General features: G+C 43.8%; 1 protein-coding gene across 4 annotated transcripts in view; it reads right to left on the bottom strand.

Moving 5' to 3' along the window:
• PALS1 (protein associated with LIN7 1, MAGUK p55 family member) overlaps positions 1 to 13,933 on the bottom strand; it is a 908,688-nt gene that overhangs the window by 750,652 nt on the left and 144,103 nt on the right. The window lies entirely within an intron of this gene.

The raw sequence follows: 13,933 nt of genomic DNA, 5'->3' as shown, positions 1-13,933 counted from the left end.
ATCAAATGTTTAGAGAATATTCAGCGATTTGCATTTTTCTTTGCTCTCGATCCAAATTAGTTCGTCTTGAGGGAAGCGATGTTCGTGTGCAGTACACAGGGTGTTGGTTTACGATAAAAATAAGCTCTTCTGTCGCACTGATAATCGCATGGCTGTTCCAACAACGAGGCACTAGGCCACCACAACGGTAGGTATGTTGCATCTAACCGTTAGTACCGCGTAAGGGCATACTTGTACTTGGCGATCGTCCCATAAAATGGTCAGGGTGGTAACGTTGTTCACGCGGAGAAGCAACTGGCGGCTGTAGAAGCCGTCCGCCGGTGTCTGGTACTCGTGACACAGACAGTAGTGAATGATGTACCTAAAAACATAAAAAATGAAATTAGTCTCACCATCAGATCCTTATTAAAATTATTCATTTCATAGCGAGGACAGCGCTACTGGGTGTACACAAGTGTTTAAAGGCGTGGCGAGGCATGGAGGGGGGGGGGTGGAGTACAAGGTAAGTAGCATAAAATAATAAATAAATAGGGCCAGCTGGTGGCAAGTGCAAGGTAAGTGCAGAACAAGTGCTGGGAAGGGGGGGCTGTAGGATACTGAGACAGTCCCCCAGTGCAGGGGTTGACAGGGAGGCAGTGCAGGTGGAGAGTGGAAGGGCCCAGGACCGAGGTCGCAGACAGTGGACCAGTTGTAGCAGGGGAGAGGGAGAGAGAAAGCAGAAGCAAAGAGGAAGGTTTTGAGGTGCTTCAGTAAAAGAAGATGGTTCTCCTCCAGATAGTGCGCGGTAGAAAACACTATGCCACATAGAACGAACAAGTACAACTGAACCCGTCTTTAAAGCCACTGTATAGTAATGAAATTGCGGTATAAACTCATCAAAAGTTACTTACATTATATTTGCATTTTCCATTGTGTCTCTGTGTAGGGCAGACCCGAAACACCACTCCTTCTTTGCCGACGTTACTTCTTCTAATGAACGTGGCTCATCGTTTCGTTTCTGAAATTTTATTCATTATCTTTTCTTAGTCTTTCAGGATGGTCCCGGCCTGTCAAGGTCAAATCACAATAGAACCTTATATTGGGTCGTGGGCCTTTCCGCCACCCGAGCAAAACATCAAAGCAGCTGACCTTCACTTTGAGCGAGCACACATTTCTAGTTAGCTCCAGTTAGTGTAAGGGCATCTTGTCTGCGTGCCTTTTTTTTTATTGTCCCTATGGGTCGGCCATGTGTTTGTAATACGGAAACATTCTATAATTTTTGTAAAAATGATTTATATTACTGTTTGGTTTAATTGCAATGGGCCTGCAACATGAGGAGACTCGAGAGAACAGACAATCGAATTACAATCATTTAAACCGTGATGTGTATTTCTCAATGAGCTCTGCTTTAGGTGGACATGGAACAGAGGCAATGTTGGGTGGCAATGCAGTTGTCCCCTGCATAGGTTCGTTCACCACTCCATGTATGTGCCTATCGAGGACATCTACGATAAGTCTCTCAATAAACTCATATTGCATATCCTCAAACACTGGTTTGATCACCCATTGTTTACTTCTTTTAGTGAAGGCCTTATTGTAGCGAAGCGTCCCTAAAGTTCCGGTCGTCCTACTTTGTTGACGGCCAACATTATGGTTATGTGCCAAGACCGCTAGAAGAGTCCGATTTATCATGCCTTCCATGCCAAAATGCAATCTTTTGGGCCTGTACTTTAGGCACATATTGTGGAACACCTCCAAATCTCCTGTGTGGCAGAATTCCGTGAGTCCCCTCAAATCTCTTGTTATAGTTTTATCAAATACAATTTTTTCAATGGCCTTGTGAGTGGGTGATGAAGGAATCAACCACTTCTTCTTCCGTGCCTCCTCTGTGGACAAATGGCCATGTTCACATTTGTGGAAATGCTCATTTGTCGACCATTGATGTACGTTGCTACAGTGCAACATTACTGACCGCCATTTTTCCAGTAGAATTTCCAACGACCCTTCACATGTTTTTGAGCTCCACCAAAGATGGTTGCTGATTGACTTGGACCACTGTGAAATACCTTGCATATCTTTTTTTTTTCCTGCAGCCGACAATTTTTTATTGATTGTTTTTGCAAGATGCCATACGTCAAATTGGTGATTTATATTTTTGTACTGTTCTCTCATTGTCTTGGCAATTGAAACGTGTCTGTCCGTGGCTATCAGGTCGATCACCATTCCCCGCGATTGTAGTTCTTGCAATGATGCTACAAAGCCAACTTTCTCCATGGCCACTGAGGATGTACTTTGTGACACCTGCACGACCACCGAACTCACAATTTTCTTACTTTCCATGTCCTGAAAGTGGTAGGTGCAGTACTTGGCTGAAAATCCTGGACTGTCGCATTGTCCATCACCGGCTAGCCTGAAGCGTTTGCCCGCGAATGTACTTTCCATTGACATTTTTTCCATTCTCCAAGCTTCGCTGATGGCTGGAAATAGATAATCGGTTTGGTATTTGTAGAACTGACTTTTCGCAATGAAATGGATTCCCACAAACTGAAAGAAATACTGTAACTTTTTAAAACTTGAACCACTAAAAAGTGCGGCCGCTGCACAAAGTAGATTGCCTGCTGGCAGTTGCCCCAGCATGGGTTGTGCAGACCATGCGAACGGATGATATTGTGTACAGGTGGCATGTATTTTAAGGTTAGTGCCTCGAATTGCACGAGTCACATTAATCAATGGCTCCCCACATACTTCCCCACCAACCCAATGCCCACATTTCATCATCATAATAATATCCATCAAACAGCTATCAAATACAATGAATTTGGCCTCTTTCCTTATACTGTCACTCTGCATCCCAGCTGGTTCGGCCTGTAACGTTGAGGACATGTCACTCGCATGAAAGGTACAATCTCTGATATCGTCTTCAGCTATGCTGAGTGATATTGATGGTGTTTCATTGTCGTCCACTTCATTCTCTTCCATTGCAACATCTGTTCCTTGTCCGGAGATGGGAGAAAAAAACAATGTCTTCAACTTTCGCGTGCTCTTATTTTTTGCGGGTGTGGATTCTGTGAATTGATCTACGACTGCATCCAAACTACCAGGAGGACATTCACTATCAATGGCTGGTGGTGGTATAGCTCCGTTGTCAATCACTTCATATTCTTCCCATTGGCACGATGCATCTCCAGTCTCAAGTCCCTGCCAAAAGGTTTGACAAGCAACATCTCTCGTTCGCTTCACTGTCTGTGTAGATCTAGTTCTTACACCCACTCGCAACTAGAGGACAGATTAGAAAAGGGATGTTCAGTTTAAACACAACTTACAGTATTGAACTATTGACAGTGAAAGACAACATAATATAGTGAACAGGACACTAACCTTCTTTTGCTTTCTTTTCTTTGAAACTTTCTTTCCTCGAACTTCAACATCTGGACGCTGTTGCTCCGACTCGTGTGTGCATGTCTCCACTTCCTCTCGCGCTGCAACGACTATACTTTCATGATAAGCACATCCATCACTCACTGAGGCTCCATCGACTCGCTGAAACATAGAACTTTCATTAGTATGTATAATAATATTGAAAACACAAAATGTACTTGGGGACCAATACCCATACGTACATCTCAATAGCAAAACACGAATGAACGCATTGTGTAGAACATTCAAACGACAATAGTTCACGCATTGTTGATCTAGTTAGATTGAACTGTCAAGATCCATACCTCGGGCTCCGCATAGACTTCCATTGATGATATTATTGAAGATGACGCTTCAGCAACTCCCTGAAACACAGTAATTGCATTAGTATGGTTTTCTATTTTGTTTAAAAGAACATAAACTTTCTGCAGGCGTCAACGGCTCATCTAAATAGACCTGCACAAATGATCAGTTGTCTAAAATAAATAATGGATATCTAAATATGATTCGATTTGCTCCATCGTTGGAAGTGTCACCACCCAGAGATCTGCATCAACTACTAGGGGTGATGTTCTTGTTGAAGAAGCTCCGTCAGCTCCCTGAAACATAGTACTTGCGTTAATAAAGAAGGAAGTATAGCGGATGTAATCACGTCATTTGATCTCGCATGATTGATCTGTCAGTATCCATACCTCGAAATGCATAAGAACATCAAGGGACGCTGTAACTGCGGTGCACACTTCTGCAAGCTGTTGCGCCGACCCGTAACTGCATGCTCCCCCTTCCTCTTGGACTAATGCTCCATCGACTCCCTGAAACATAGGACTTTCATTAGTAATGAACACAATATTGAAAAAAGAAGACACATAGGAGGGCGACGACAGAAGGACATACCAATGGCTAAAAACGAAAGAAACATTGTGTGTAACAATCACGCTACAAGAATGCAAGATCTGATGATCTCCATCGATGGAACTGTCCGGAAACGTACCTCGAGCATCTGAGTGACATCTACGGTTGTCGTCAATGCGTTGGACTCCTCAGCATCTCCCTGAAAGACAGTACTTGCATTATTTTGGATAACAATAATTATAACTGAAAACAAAGACTAGAGGACGAGTACTGTGGTGTACCATTAGGTAAAATAATTACACGATCAATTAAAACTATTGATTTACATGCCTAAAACAAGTCAGTGTCAGAATAGCTAAGTAAGATTACCCGATAGGCGCTTGAAGTGGCTGATGACTGCAATAACGACACGGATGGAGAATCTTCAGCCTTCATATTGAGTGGATACATAAATGGGGAAATTATTGTTAGCTAATGCTACACACTACCGCAATGCCGAGAGATAAATACGTAAACTTGACTCACCAGTGGAGGGATGTGGACGAATAGAGTGGGAATAGCGGTTGAGAGCAATTTTCGCCTCGCTCGCGGTGTTTTCGTCCTTATTAGCAATGATGTGGAGTACATGTCTGGGCTAAAGTGCCTGCTGCAGATGCGGTATCGATCACCCCTCTTGTCCGCAAAGACTTCTAGGACTCTACTTTCTATCTCAGAGGCTGGATATCCGCAATATCGGACCCATTCTCTTATCTGATCTATTGTCTTAGGGAAAACATGCATTATAGTACCTTCAGATTTGTTATGGGTCTTCGAAGGGCAACCGCCAATGGAACAGGCAGGCATTATGGAAAGTTCTGAAAAGTAAAGATCAACAATTCTCTATGAATACCAATGTGTTAAAACATTAAATGACACATAAAAGGTTCAATGCAAGGTCCGTTTTGGTTCTTGGAACTATACATGTTATTCACATGCGGATAAGTATTTCAATAACTTTCAAAAAATAGAAAAAGTAATTTGACTAAACTCAGAACATGTGACTAGTTCCTTGCATGTACTGTCGTGAACGAAAAGAAAACATGGATGCAATTTGATGACTACTAGCAAATAGATATAAATTAAAAAATTGGACGCAAAATGATTATGGTACATGGACTTACCTTGACGAACAAACAGTTAGATGCAGGGATCAGAGTAGTTTCTTGTCGTAGAACAGGGAGCAGTTCACAGGTTGCAAACTGACGAGTTTGCTCAAAGTGGTCACGGAAGTTCACAGAGACGAAGAGCAGATAACCAGCACCTTCACGGGTTGACTAGCAAAGCGCAAAGAAGTTCTCATTAGAAATATGAAGTGGGTTATAAAGAATTCGAAACAGGGGTGTGTTTGTGAATGAATGACGTGTATATGTCGTGGCATTATGCGGTCTGCAGGGGGCCGTCCAGCGTGAGGGGGGATGCTTGGCAGGAGACACGGGGTCTGGAGGTAGACATGGGAACAACAACCCATGCTCTATAGACCACTTTGAAGTGTACATGGTCTTTGGCACCTCTTGGCCTTTATCGCTCCCTGACAGCTCCACTTGCCAGCACAAGTACCCCGGTGCGAACTGCCTTTGATAGGGCGGGGGGGTGGATCGGGGCGGTGGTCGTGCAGACAAGACACAGGAAGACTCGTGAATGGAGACACACTTATGTGGATTGCAGGGGGCCGTCCAGCGTGAGGGGGGATGTTTGGCAGGAGACACGGGGTCTGGAGGTAGACATGGGAACGACAACCCATGCTCTATAGACCACTTTGAAGTGTACATGGTCTTTGGCACCTCTTGGCCTTTATCGCTCCCTGACAGCTCCACTTGCCAGCACAAGTACCCCGGTGCGAACTGCCTTTGATAGGGCGGGGGGTGGATCGGGGCGGTGGTCGTGCAGACAAGACACAGGAAGACTCGTGAATGGAGACACACTTATGTGGATTGCAGGGGGCCGTCCAGCGTGAGGGGGGATGCTTGGCAGGAGACACGGGGTCTGGAGGTAGACATGGGAACAACAACCCATGCTCTATAGACCACTTTGAAGTGTACATGGTCTTTGGCACCTCTTGGCCTTTATCGCTCCCTGACAGCTCCACTTGCCAGCACAAGTACCCCGGTGCGAACTGCCTTTGATAGGGCGGGGGGTGGATCGGGGCGGTGGTCGTGCAGACAAGACCCGTTTGCCGCAGGGCCTCACCAAGGAGAGGCCATCTAACTGAATGTAAGAGGATGGCTGCAGGATCTACTACATGGAATGCAGGGGGGTGAGTTTATAAATACCTCACCCTCCCAGGAGAATATACACTAGATTCATTTAAAAAATCAAAACAACCATTGTTAAAATATATGTTGGGCTTTATTTTAGATTTTAATTAAACATAAATAATAAACATTACACATTGTAAAGTTGAGGTTGCAGCACATCGAGGGAAAATCCGCGGTATTGTCCACTGTCACTGGGGAAATGTTGTCTAATGGCAAGTACCGCACAGGCAGGTATTACTCTCCGAACGCGGTGTCCGAGCCTCCCGTGAAGCCACCAAGTGAAGCAACGATAGGCCACCAGCCTGTACCACCTGTGAAAAAAAAAGATGCAAACTGTATTAAACTGACCAAACTTTCTTATCAATGTCGATTCAGGTAACACATGTCATTTTTCTTAGAAAAAAATTATATCTAGAAAATGCACTATATGGAACAAATTTACATGCGTTCGAATGATATGTAAATGTAATTTTATATGTGGGAGACGACCATGAAATAGTGGTGGCATCACTGACATCACAAACAGAGTATACTTACTCGTTACTCGGATTACGCGGACGAACAGTGCCGCGAAGTTCGTGCATAAGCACCATCATCATCCTCAACACGGTCCGTGAGAGGCAGGCTTCCCTGAACTCTGGCAGCTCGGTGATGCATTGCGGACTTTGCTCGCCTTCCTGCAGACTTTGCTCGCTTTCCGAAATGTAGGCCAAGCACCCGGAATTTTCACGGCAGCAGCAGTTCTCCTCCTCAGTTGGCATTAGCTCGCACCGATTGCACGTGCACCAGGTGGAGACGCCGTCCATGCGACATGGTCCAGGCTCTTCATCCGTTGACTGGTCCTCCCAACTGCCGTCCGAATCCCCATCGTTTTCGCGTGCTTGACTTTCCAGTAGTTCTTCCTCGGTGTACTCGGGCTCGTACATATACGGCATTATTGTGGCCATTGTGCGGTAAAGATAGTAAAATAATTTACAGAGATGGTACAGGTGTTCACAAGGGCTACAAGCGGCGAAGGTAGCTGACCAGAGCACTGAAACGAGTCACAGAATACTCAAAGTAACACAGAGAGAGGAATGGAATCGAAAATCTGCTGCTGTGTGTTGTGAAACGGTCTGTTTATACTTATTGGGGAAAGAGGCGTCCTGCCATTTCCATGGCAACACGTCAATAGCTGAGGCGCAGCGATTGTTGACACGAGACGTGCTTGAAATGGGCAGTACGCGTCTGCTGATGTCAGGCTCAGGGGCGGGGGATTTGATTTAGTGCCGCAAAGGCAGGTGAGCCAGGTCGATGCGGCGGAATGATAGGATTATCACAAAATGGAGGCTGATTTCGAGTGCGATAATGGGCGAAAAGTCGGGTAAGGTCCATAGGAAAGTTTCCTACGATCTACCGATTTATGCTTACAAACACATGGCCGACCCGTAGGGACAATAAAAAAAAAGTCCCGGAACTATCCTTTAAGCAGCATTTGTTTCTTCACACAAAGGTACTGTGCCACCCCGATTGAGAGAACGCCACTCTTGCGGTGAAAGTTCGTGAAACTTTCCCAACTTGCAGGCCTAATCAGCTTTTGACCCGACATAGGATTATTTTTCGCCTTAACTACTAAGAACTTTCACAAAGACTTTACCATTTGATACCAGAACTGCTCTTTCCTATCCACAACACTAGCCCATTAACTTTGGCTTGGCCTATTGACTTGAATTGAACTCTTCTGGTGAGCTGAAACCATTTGAACTGTCTAAAAAGTATATATGATCTATTTTACTTACCTTGTGGCCTTTTTCTCCTTTCAAAGTACTGAACTGCTATTTGGCTCCTATTTCAGGGAAGCTCAAACTGTCTCAAAACCATACAATGTTGTATTTAAGTGTATTGGTTTATAATATTAAGTTGCCTTCTCCTAGTGAAATGTTTTCTAAATGATTGTGTAATACATTAATAAGTGTTTTTACCAAGAAACCTTGAGTATAAGTGTTTACGTGAATCATTATGATTGAAAGTCCTTTGTGAAACTACTTGTACCGCTCACATTTACTCTTGAGATAAGCCTGGCTGCTCAGCTCGCTACCAAAAACTGTGTGGTACAGACTTATAGTAAAGTTTGGTTTGGCCAACACCTGTAGTCTTAATTGTGGGTAGTGGTCCCAGAGGGTACTGCCTGCAATACTGCCCAAAACCCCCCCCCTCGCCACTGTCACCCCACGTTGTGCACCCTGGTAGTCAGCCAGGACCCTCAGTTTAACTACAACTCCGTAGAGAACCTCTGCAAATACTTGGTTGAGAATGAGAGTTATACAGCGTTCTGTCGCCATGATTCTGCTGCCAGAAGCTGAAGTTATGGAGTAATCTCAACACCAGGGGAGTTTGTGCACCTTTGAAAAGGGGAAGATCTCCTTTTGGCCAGTGACTGTTCCATGCTAGAGGCTTTTTTGCACAGACAACATAGATGCTTCAGGCCTGTTTGAAATCCAGGAGCAAGTTTCTAGGGCAACCTAATAAGGATTCTGGCCTCAGCACAAATCCGTCCTTTGTCCAGACATGAAAGGCCACAGGAGGCCCATTTCACACAATACTTGCACAAAACTAAGGTGAGGTCGGAGATAGCTCCCTCAAACATGGAGGGTCCATGGTCAAATTGCAGGCATGGAATGTGCACGACCCAGCTTCTCAGTTCCATGAGGATTAGGTGAAGTGGGGTCTAATCAGTTTGCGTCTTAGAAGTACCTCAAATGAAATTTCTCACACAGACGCGTGGCAAAGTAGGCATTTGTGACCTACTGTTCCAGCCACCCAGATAAGTGGCATGCCAGTCCGTTTAAATCTCTAAAAAGGAGGCAAATATTCCCTCTGCAAAAAAAGACAGGAAAAGGGAGTAACAGATATGAAGGAACACAACATAGCAATGCAGGCGGCAACAAGTACCTGATGAATCAGCATTTCACAGCACACGAGGAGTTCTACTATGGAGTTATCCTATCTCAAGAGGGTCTTTCACATTAAAACAAACATCTTTTCATTTAGAGGAATTACTGGACACAAAGTATCTTAGAACAAAAACACCTACACCTCATTGCAGGAGCAAAAACAAGCAACGTGCCAAAACCAACAAGGGCACATGAACCCCTGGATACACCATGATCCACGACGTGGTTAAATGCGATGTGCACGAAGTCGCAAGGAAAGAGGGGGAGACCCTGAGAATCCCAGTCTAAACGTTTCCCCAGACAGCATGAGATGAACGGTCATAATGGCTCGATCTCCCAGAGTGTACTGGGGTGAAGTGGTACCCAGAACATGAGCATCGATCGGGAAGGGAAGAGTTTATGGTTTTGCATTAAACACACTTATCGGTACGGGCCAAAAATGTGACTTGAGGAAAGACTTCCTAGGCCAGGACCAAGCAGGTCACGCTGCAAGCTGCTAGCCAGCCATAAAATGTCCCTCACCACCTCCATTGCCCACATACACACAGCACACCATGTCATACTTGCCAAGAGTGAATTACCACTAGTCAATAGCTAATGGTGAGTGTACATTTTGAGCCCTGTCCTAGGCCCTTCATGGTTTTAATATCTGGCATTCAGACCCCACTTCCTCTTGTAGGTGACCATATGAAAATAACAGCCACAAACTTGGCTTTCCATAGTACTTACCCTCTCCAAACGGTCATCGTATTCATCCTATGGCATCGTCACACTGTTAGCATTGTTGATTTAAGGTGGGGCGCACAAGCCATATATGGGAGAGGGGCAGTAGAATCCAATCACTTTGGTCACACATGCTAGCACTCATCAAAGACATATTTGGCGTTTTCTGGGTGACCCTGATGAATATGCAATCTTCCCTATGTCCTCCCCCTACAGCTAAAATAATGACCAGCCTGCTAGTAGGTGCAAGTATCGCCCAGGACCAACTTTGGCAGTCTCCCTCATTGCAGTCTCTGGATATCTGGTGGTCAGATATAATTTTAGATAGCAAAAGAAACTAGCAATGGCAAAGGCAACAGTTTTTGCTTTTATGTAGGCATGGGATAGGCATACGCTACACAGCTATTTGTATTACACTAGGAGAGTGTTCAGAACCACAGTTAATCTACAAACTCTCTGAAGAATGCTTTGAAATAACGCTTGCAGCACAAAAAGTATTATGTTACTGCGTCATTAAGCTTGCTCAACAGATCCCCATTATGATACGTTTTGGGCAGGGAGAGGCAGGTAGTGAGTGGGAACGCTATATACTAGATTTGGCTAACAGGTGGCCACCTGTAAGTGATTTCAATCCGGCACACCAACTAAGTCAACGCCTAGTATGGGATGCCCAATGGAAACCCTTATTTAGATATTTTTATGTCAAATTAATTCGGGATGATGTACCCTTACATAACACCCCTCTCTTTGAATTCCCCTGACCTCACTGAGCCAAGAAGTAGGTTGTTTTGCAAATTAAAAGATTTAGTTGAAGAATTGAAAAATATATCTAGATTACACTTTATAAATATGAATATCTGAATATCACACTTATGAATATGAACAATGATCAGCAATGGGTAATATTACAATATCAACAATCTCTAATCAGTTAGGAGTAGGACTGGGAAAATAATATATCAGAGAATACTTTGTATGGGTTCAAGAAATGGCAATGATAGGAAGGAATGCAACACAGAAATAAAACGTGATATGACTTCAAAAAGACAATGTGATCACTCTTTCCCTTGTGACTACTCACTCCCCCCACTATGCAATATGAAGAGATGGAATGAGTGCACACAGGTATCAGGAATAACAATCCACAATTGCAGTTCAAATCCCACTTTCCCCAGCAAGCTAGAGAGAACAGGTATGATTTTAAAACAGGTCAATCGCTTTTGAATGTGATTTGCAATAAATGGGAAAATGTTAAAAATTATTTTAATTCGCTAAACAGATTCATAACTAGTGAGAGTTGCTTTGGATTGGTTCAGGTCAACACTAGCAATGATTATAGAATGATGAGCAGATGGAAAACGAAATTCAGAAGTTGAAAGCAAGAAATAGCTGTTTTTTTACATTGGGTGAAATTGAGCAAATGCGAAATCGCGACAACTTTTCCGCATGCGTGAAACGCGATTACAGCAAAACTATAAAGAATTTGGGTCCGTTGGAAAGCTGAGGATGTTAGCTTCAAAATGACATTTAAATTTTGTTTCTAGGACGTGCAGTTGAAAAGTTAGAGGTTTTTGTGAAGGTAGATTTCAAAATGACAGATTGCGCTTTAAAGATTCGGAACCAATATGGACTTAGACTAAGGGACTATGAAAGTACAAGATACCCAACAGTACAACTACCAGAACAGGTCGCCTTCCACTCTGGTCGTTGTGCGCCAAGACACTTGACTTTCTTCAAAATATCAGCACATAGATGATTATCGCTACAGTTAGCATAGACAATATAATGAGAAGAATTCAGGATGACACAAGATTCTATAATGCAGTTCTGGATAGGTTGAAATGGATTGAATAGGATTACTTTAAACTAAGAGATGACTATGGACAGTTCTATACTAAATACTCACTCCTATGGCTTTGGAATAGAATGGGCCCGACAAAGATCTGGTCAAAGGTTTGACTTCACTCGCCACTGGACAGGATCAGGGCACCTGGACTCTGCTCTCAGCAATGCACTCTGGTCTGCGCGGCCTCTTGGACTGGACCTGACGGGTTCAGGGTTACAGCTCTGCGGGACTGGTTTGGATCTTGGTTCTAGCATGAGGTTCTTAGCTAGAACAGCAAAACAGCTCAGCCAGGCTGTTGGATTTTGTGGTGCCCCTTGGAAGTTTAGGGGTTAGAATCAGGTTGCTTAAGATTCTGAAGCCTGCTGAAAAAGGGTTCAGCTTCTAGAGTTAGGCCTCTCTGCTTCAAAGTTCTAGAGTTTGGTTCTAGAGTCTGGTCTCTGGATCTATGTCTGGAGCCTGGATCTTCCTGCAGGGTGCTTCGCCAAGAAATCAGTTGAGTGGAAAGTGTGTCTGCCTGTCCTCAGCAGTCCCTATTTATGTATTTTCAAAGTGGGTGGGGAGGCTGATTCTACTATGCCCAACCCTCTAAGGATCTGATAGGTCAGAGAAATTCCAGTCTCCTGATTTGAGACAGGAGCAGTACGTCATCAGGTGTTAGAGTGATGCTGTGTTTATGGTCCAAAGGAAATCCCTCCCCTTTGCTTTTTCTTCGGAAATCTATTTTCCCCCAAAACATATTTCCAAGATACACAAGTTGTTCATAATACATAACAGATTGCCTAAGGTACATTTCTGTTCCAATCCCATCTTCCTGCGAGCTATGGTTCATAAATGACAACTTTTTTGCACTTTTGGTGGGTTTCTCAATGTTAGTTCTGCACCAATTTTTATACATGCATGCACGTCCCCTCTGGGCACAGTCCTGTAATTTTTCATGTTCCTAACATAAACACCATGGCTACAATATGAATAATTTCCGGGGTTCAGTCTCAGAACATCGTACAGATTCCAGCTTAGTCTTAAACTGTGAGCGAATTTTTCATTTTAACAATCTCCAAGTTTCATATTTTTGTCAGTTCAGTACACTTCGCTATAAGCATTTTTCTAAAACATACATTTACACCAACTTCAATCAACAATTTCAGTCTGGCCCGCCTCCAAAGCTGGGCTGAGTCAGAGGGTCACATGGCTTGCCTTCCTGCCAGAGCAGTTGGTGCGAGTTACACCTGAATTAGCATTTTCTATTCAGCCTAAGGAACCCATTGTTTCTTTCTCCAGGCAGCAGGGGAAATCTCCTCCCCTCCCGATTAACATGCCAATGCGAGATTGCTCTCCTTCTGGTGGGAATGAACAAGGTGCGAGTTTCCCCAGGGGAAGAAGGCCTCTTGGAAGCTTTAACTGAATCAGGTTACCTTCTGGTCAATTGTAACAGAGTTCCTTGTGAAAAAAAAATATTTATAAATTTAAAATAAGCAAACCCATCTTTACTTCCAGTCCTTTTTCAACATGAAAATCAATGTGTGGCGCTCTTATATGGCATTTTGATGGAACTCTCTTCTTTGGCATAGTTTGAGTTCAATGTTCAACTTTACACATGATCGGTTTTAAAATCGCCGGCTTCTGACAGAGGTGAGTAACGGTACTACACCCATTTTTGACAGCTTTCTTTCCATCAAGTATCGTTAAGAGGATTTTGTTCTGACAACATATGATTCTTGCGGACATAGTATTTATGTGGATTCTTGCAGTAGAAATGTGGAACACCCAACAAGGAGGTTGGATCTTGTAGGTGGTTTGTGAGCCATGAATTTTGCACATTTTTGACAATCAAGAAAACGGATTTCCAAACGGCTCTGTGTTTCTCTTTGGCAATCAGCACTGCTTTTTCA

This window comes from Ambystoma mexicanum, chromosome 14 (genome assembly GCF_040938575.1).
Source record: "Ambystoma mexicanum isolate Mex_15411 chromosome 14, UKY_AmexF1_1, whole genome shotgun sequence".
Taxonomy (NCBI): Eukaryota; Metazoa; Chordata; class Amphibia; order Caudata; family Ambystomatidae; genus Ambystoma; species Ambystoma mexicanum.
Note: the sequence above shows the minus strand (reverse complement) of the source record. Positions and strands in the feature narration are given on the sequence as shown.